The sequence below is a fragment of the Nanorana parkeri genome, unplaced genomic scaffold, assembly GCF_000935625.1.
Source record: "Nanorana parkeri isolate BGI_ZX_2015 unplaced genomic scaffold, ASM93562v1 scaffold293, whole genome shotgun sequence".
Classification (NCBI taxonomy): domain Eukaryota; kingdom Metazoa; phylum Chordata; class Amphibia; order Anura; family Dicroglossidae; genus Nanorana; species Nanorana parkeri.
Genome location: NW_017306561.1, coordinates 204566 through 211945, shown reverse-complemented (window position 1 = coordinate 211945; position 7380 = coordinate 204566). Strand labels below are relative to the sequence as shown.

General features: G+C 41.4%; 1 protein-coding gene across 1 annotated transcript in view; it reads right to left on the bottom strand.

Annotated features, from left to right (window-relative positions):
* Window positions 1-5248, bottom strand: part of LOC108787939 (transient receptor potential cation channel subfamily V member 1-like) — a 64624-nt gene extending 59376 nt beyond the window's left edge. Inside the window, exon 1 of the mRNA XM_018557638.1 lies at window positions 4634-5248. The gene's annotated coding sequence lies outside the window, so the exon portion shown is untranslated. The remainder of the gene's footprint in view (window positions 1-4633) is intronic.
* Between the last annotated feature and the right edge of the window lie 2132 nt (window positions 5249-7380).

Below are 7380 nucleotides of genomic sequence, written 5' to 3'. Positions count from 1 at the left end.
CCTTCCCCCTCTCTATAAACATTGCCTCCCCTCCCCCCTCTCTATATACATTGTCCCCCCTCCCCCTTTCTATGTACATTGCCCCCCTCTCTCTATAGATTGCCCCCCTCTCTCTATACATTAGCCCCCCTCTGAGAGGGGGGTCTAATGTATAGAGGGGGGGCAATGTACATAGATGCCCATCACTTCATTTACCATTGTTACTGTTTTAACAGACCGTCATTAAGGCCTATATTTTCTATAAACTGACATGCAGAGCTGTTGTTACAGTAAGTATAAGGATAATGCCAGGAGTGAGTAGGGCCTATACTAGGGTCTTGGCAGGGCTGGCCGGAAGAGAATGGGGGCAAACTGGGCAATTTTGCAGAGCCATACTCTCTAGTGGGACTCCGGGATTTCCCTGTGCAGCCACGGTATTTGGAGTCCCCTTTTGTAATTGCACTTTATGTCATCCTTTGTACGGACTGGAATGCAGTGCTTCTGGCTCATAATTCTCTAGCAGTACATCAGGCAGAGACATTAGAGTGGGCCAAGCTTAGCATCAGTAAGAGGTCTTCTGCCCACTTTTGGAAGCTCTGAGCTGGTTATGAGATAAGATGGATCCATAGTACAGAAAGTAATGCAGTTTATGTTGTGGTGTGCAAAATTTATTTTGGGATACACAATGCATTGTAAATCAACACAATGGGGTGCATGGTGTGGAGGGCGGAGAGCAATGAAGTTTATGGTGATTAGTGCTTAGTGTATTTGGGTGGTATGGGTGTTCTGTGTATAACAAGGTGCTATGGCAACCTGGTGTGGTGTTATGGGTGAATCAGGGTACAGTATGAAGTGTGCTTTCTGATTCCTGATTAGCAATATTGAACACCTAGGGGCTGCTACACCTCTGAATGCAGGGGTAAATATGCTTCTTATTACTTAAAATGCACACTTTTTGTAAACCTCTCCTCTTGATTTTCACCCAGTATATGTATTTTCTTAGGATTTCATATCAGTTATACTGCTGTATAGGTAGAGAGTAGAGACTAAAGGGTTCAGTATTATTTAACCACACATCATAAAAACACAGCCATGTTTTACTGCACGAATGTGTACTTCATGTAAATCTGGACTCTGGAGGATGTGGCCAAAAAATGAAAGCAGAAGGCAAAGGACTAGCTATGAATAGTGTCTGAAGGCTCCCTGCAGCTATTCTTCTCCCATTACTGACTTACCATGCCTTGTTCTGCACTCAGTCACTGTGTGTATGTAGCCATCTTGGCAGAAAAGCAGGCTTTGCTTCCTTCTGTCATATCTGTCTTCCTGATGACTGGTGATTTAATGACTGGTGGGATAATATTAAAGAAGCCTAAGTAGTGATGGAGGAAGCACATATCCACAAAATGAGTGAAGCAAAAACAGGGAAATGTTTGCATTGCAGGTCCTCAGGTACAGCTTCCACTCCAGCAAGGACTACAGTGAGCAACATAGGAGTGACATCACCAAATATCACATCTTGTGAGATCAGCAGTCAGAGGCAGCGGTGCCTTGGATATCACACTGCGGATATAAAGCTATAATGCTCCAATCACAGGAAGTGCACTGCTATTTTTCAGGAGTACTTTAAGACAAAAGTTAAATTGCATAGGGGAACTGCTTTGGTACAACTCACATTTTTAAATGACCCCACAACATAGAAAATATTAACCTTTTTGAGTTCAGGTTCCCAATTAGGGCCTTACTTCTTTGTGTTTCCTTTAGAACTCTGTTGAGCCACATGCTTTAATTTTTGTCCAGGGACTTATGTTGTGTAAAGCCCTGGGTTCTGGAAGAAACTAAATATTTTTCTCCCTAGACAGTAAAAAGAATTGTTGAAGTACTCTGGTAAAGCTCTTTAGACAGAATGAACAGGATGCATGTAATCTTACTCTAAAGCAGCACAGCTCCTCCCTTTCTATGCTGTTACAATTACATTATATGATTACCTGTGAGATAGTTAACAGGATGTGAGCTTAGTAACTGATAGGTGTGAGTAAATGAAACACATTTCTTGCCACAATGTTAATCATTTGCAGTCACCTAAGACAACTAAGACAAGAGACTGCACGGGACTGTCAAGCCTACCCCTTTCTTTTTTTTTTTATTTCATGTGGACAGTGAAAAATGCGTTTTGCAGAGCCACAAACTACATGAAATATAACCAGAGTTGAGCTTGGCTGGAGAAGATAAGTGAATGACTAAGATACTGAGTCATACACCTACACATCACTAAACATGTGGTCAGTAACAACGCTTCACAGTAAAGCACCTGCAATTTAACAATCATTTCAACAGCTACTTTCATTTGATCATTATTGTTATTTTTATTGTATAATACATAAACGGTTTACTTAGGATAAAAGCAAGAGCAAAACAGAGGCAAAAAAGCATTTTCCAAATTATGTCTGTTTATTATACACTGGAAAAAAAACATATCATCAGTATAACAAATTACATCTCTAAAATTGTGTTGTACAAACTATTGTTGCTTTAAAAAGCACAGTGAGCGATAAAGATAGATAGGGGGGAGATGTAGACTGGAGGGGGAGAGAGGAAGTGAGAGAGAGAGAGGAAGAGAGGGGGAAAGAGAGAGAGTGAGGGACTAGGAAGAGCAGAGGGAGTTGTAGATAAGAGAGAGAGAGAGCAGGGAAAGGAGAAAGGACTGCAAAAGGCAGACAGAGAACAGGGAGGAGAAAGGGGGTGACATTATAAAAGGATATAAGGTGAAAATGAGAAACAGTCCACAGCGGAAGATTAGGTATGGGGGAAAAAGGAGGTCATCAAGGAGAAATAGAAGAGGTGGGTTAGGGTTAAGGGGGCGGGGGGGTGTCATTAAGTAAATGAGAGAAAACATATCAAGTCAGAATAAGAACAAAAATTACAAAATATTTAAAAGGATGTGCTAGGGGGCAAGTGATGAGAAATTGGGGATCCAAGAAATTATGAGAAAGATAAATAATAATAAAAGAGATTAGAGAGAAAATAAAAGAGAGTGAAAAGGGAGAAGGCATTGAAGAGAAATGCTGATAATAAATGATATAAGAAGAAGAGAGAGTGCTGACAGAAAAGAATGAGAGGGAAAATAAAAATGAATGTGAATGAGAAAATATGCTACACAATAACAAATGAGAGATGAAGAAAAAGCTACAGAGGGAGGTGGAGAAGGGGGAGAGGAATGGGTGGCGAAGGGAATGAAGGGATTAGGGAAGGTGGGGACCCACCACCATCCTTCTCCTGCTGCTATATGCCAAGAAAACCTCATATGGTTTTGGGAAGGTGAAGAATTATATGACATCCACTAGGAGGCATATGCCAAGATGGATGCTTGGGTGAGTCATAGCATGTAGGAGAGAAGCCATACTGCTACCTCTCAGTAAACCAGAAAAAGCAACACCATAAAGCAAAAATTAATAGGACTGAATCACACAGGTGTATTGAGGGTATTCATGAATTAATCTAGTGAAGTCTATTCTGAATGCCCATCTATAACTGAACAGACATGGAAGTGTGTAGGATCAAATGTCAAATGTTTTGCAAGCCCTTACATGCCTCAAAGCAACAACTTAATTTGTCTTCTATCTGTAGAGCCAGTATATACCCTCATATGCTTCACTAGTTTTCATTGGGCAGGTATTCTGACCATAAACTAGCAAGAATGTCTGGTTGATGTTTAATATGCACATTATACACTGAAATTCCTTTGAAAGTCTTCTTTCTGACTGTCCAAGCCAAAAATGGAGCAAAATCAGGTCCACATCATGACGCAGCCTTTGCTGAGAACAGTGCCTCTTATTCTGCTTTCTCACAGTCTCTCCCAGTGTTGTTTTCCCATCACAGTTCCTGTGTGAGAACACTGATAGTTCTCTAACTTGTTCCCAGGAACAATGTCCCTCAGTCTCCAGAGACTCTCCCCTCTGCTGAATTGCGCACCATATATTGTAGATTCAGAGCTAAACTCGCAGCAAGTAGGACTGCAGCCCACTGGATGACACACCCAGGCACATACTAGACTGGTGCTGGTCCCTACATATGGAATCACTTAAAAGTCTAAATTATCAAAGGTTACCTCTGTATTAACACTCAGTATAAAAAGTAAAGCTGTATCATATCATCTAAACTTAGTTCATATAGATATGGGTTTTCTTTTGGTTTAGACGTCTGATGTGTGTGCTCTAAACACGGAGTTAACTGCATTTAAAGGACTTGGCTTCCCCTGAATTATAACATGCCACTCTATATTGGTATGCCTTTATAACACTAAACTCAAATACATTTCTAGACAGTCAGTGCTCCACCATTACCAAAAAGACCAACACAAAGTTAAGGAATAGATTTGTATCTTAAAATCCAGCCTGGTTTAAGAAAAACTTGCATCAGAAACCTTTGAATCTATCTTCTCAACATCATAACCATCACTGACTGTGCATCCTTCTAAAACAATTGTCAGTAAAAGTAATTGCAACACGAAAACGTTCTGTCTACCCCAGCTAATGGCTGTCTGCTGAGCTACATTAGCTTACAACATTAGGAACACATTCCAAGCTATAGCTGATCAAAAAGCCTAACAGGTAGAACAATGATAGATACAAAAGAAAGATAATTAAACTCTACTTACTGAAGCAGCCACGGTGTCTCACTCCTGGCAGACAGAACACCACCAAACAGGCACAAAGTGACAAAACACTGATCAAACCCCTTCTTTGCACTGTTGAGTCACAGAATGAAGATCCAATGCAGAGCAATAACAGCCCAGCAAATTCCAGTGCCTAAAATCCCATCTACAAGCCCTTGCATGCCATTGGATGGACTGTCTGTCTTTATAAGTCACGTTGCAAGAGTAGCACTGCTTTAACCCTCTGTGCTAAAGACAGAAGTATTGAAATGATGGACGGTTATTAGCATATTCTGATTTTAGAGGACTTTTAAGGTTCTTTATTACGCTTGGTATAGCCTTCAAAGCTACATTGCTTCCTTTGGTATCAGCTCAGTGGCACCTAACTCCAGAGTGAGTCCATTCTGCAAAGTCCCTCTTACCCCTCCTCTGCCTATACCTCCCATTTTCTAGCTCAGTGCCCCCTTTTCTTCCAGTACACAATCCCTCCCTTTCTTTTCTGTGTTCCTCCATTGCAAATTCTAGACAGTTTTTCAGCCAAGCACCCTCCTCTCTGCTGAGACTTCTACTCTTATCTGTTACAGTGCACAGTAGTCTGCTGATGCAGTTACAAGTAGTTTGCAGTGACAGTATATGAGGGAAACATCTGTCACCCAAAAGACACATATATGCCTGTATGAGTTGCTGAGTCTCTGAACCACCCCTGCTGTACTGGAGGCAGAGATAAGGGCACACCCTATCTGACCACATAGCAAAAAGAGGAACTACGCAGCAGCAGTATGTTTCAACTGTTATATAAAGTTGCAGGGGGCTCTGTTGCTATTTGCAACCTGTTAGAATCCACCTTCTTCAATGGAAAATAAAACATGAAATACAATTTCTGATTGGTTGACATGAACACTTTAAACCTGTCTTCAGCACTGAAGTCCAAGGTCCAGTTACAGAAGCCTGCTGGATGGTAGGTGCCATTCTATGATCAGCAATGGCTTCGTTTGTCCTTGTAACACTTTTAGTCTCATTAATAAAATGGGTAACAACATAGTGCAAAGGAAGCTTTGAGTAGTGAGCCACAGTGGAAAGACAAATGAAAGATGATTTGTTCCTTGCTTGCTGGGACTTGTAGTTCCTTTTCAGAAATGTGCCCAAAAGGGTGAGAGGCTTGCCTGCAGAAGCAGTGGAAACATTTAGTGTACCAGATGTGAATGGCATAGCCCTGTATACCAGAACCCAGCTGCAAAGGGGAATTCAGCCATGCGATGTGAAGATGATTTTAATGTATATACAATCAATAGATCTGGCAAAGATTTTCAGACATGATGATGACTTCCACTCCTCACCAGCCCTCTCCTGTGCCGATTCCAGTCCATTGTGCTGGTTGGGTTTGTCATTATCCATGGACATCACTGTTCACTCTCCAGTGCTGAAACTGATTCTGCAGCTCAATACTGCACAGCAAACCCTCTTATATACAGATTAGTGCTTCTCTGAAAAGTCCAATCTCCCTTCTTCCAGCTACTTCCTTCCTGTTTTCTTCTGCTACATGTATTCTAGACCTAGATAGTGTTATTTCTATATATCCCCATCAGTGTGCTTTCTAGTCACCCTTGTGTGAGGGAAGTCCCTGAGTCCCCCCTGACTCCTCTGTACCAAGCACCATTTACATTGCTGAGCCGCACAGCCAGTAGAGGAAGCTTAGTATTAAAATGATGTGCAAACCAGCACACTGCAAATAGAACTGTGACAGAAGCATCGCTAACTGTTGCTCTAACACTTCCCCAGTAGGTGCACAGTGATACAAGTCTGCTTCTTGCTTTATCCATTGAATGCTTCCACACTGCTGCTGAAAGCTATAAATGCTACATTAACGTCAGACATGCAATGGAATCTGCCGCTTGTAAGGCAAGATCACAGTGTTGCAGAGAAGATTGAGACAATGTAGCTTTTACCTCTTTTGGGAGGATATAAATAACAGAAGCTGTCACTACTGAATTAAAGGTGGAGGCTTTGTGGCTGTCATATTGATACTTTGCTTCTCTGCCTGATCTGGTACAAGATAAATGTCCGATTAGATTGCACACCTTTTAATGTATAGCATGCACTGTGCAACGATCTAGATCCTCAGGCATGTGCAGGGCACATGCACTTTAAAGGGAATCTGTCATAAGAACATAACAGGCGATGCAATCGCTGATTTTTTATGAATGCTAGTTCCCTGGCTTTCATGATGATGCTTTGGCTTCAATCCAGAACAAAGATGGAGATTTGAACTTCACTCTCAGATTAGAAAAAATGCTTCTTTATCATTTCATATTTCATCCAGTGTGTCATGCAAAGTCAGTCATAGAAGAGTAGCATGACATATACTCCATTTGAAATCTCTACCTTTTGGGTCATTGCAATCATTTTTTAAGCAGTGAGTCGCAATCTGCTCTGAGAATGGAGTCCCTGTACTGACCAAGATTATTATATTATTATTATTATACAGGATTTATATAGCACCAACGGTTTGTGCAGCGCTTTACAATATAAGGAAGACATAACAATCGCAATACAATTCAAGACAAGATGGTAAGGAGGGCCCTGCCCGTGAGAGCTTACAATCTGAAAGATCTGACCTGGTACCATCACATTGTAGCCTGCAAAGTTTAAACTACCCAGAAAGCTTATTCCAGGTCAGTAATTCCTATAGGCAGTGACTAAAAGATGGAGGCCACATCCCAAAGCATTCAAAGTACCGCAGCGCTGAATAC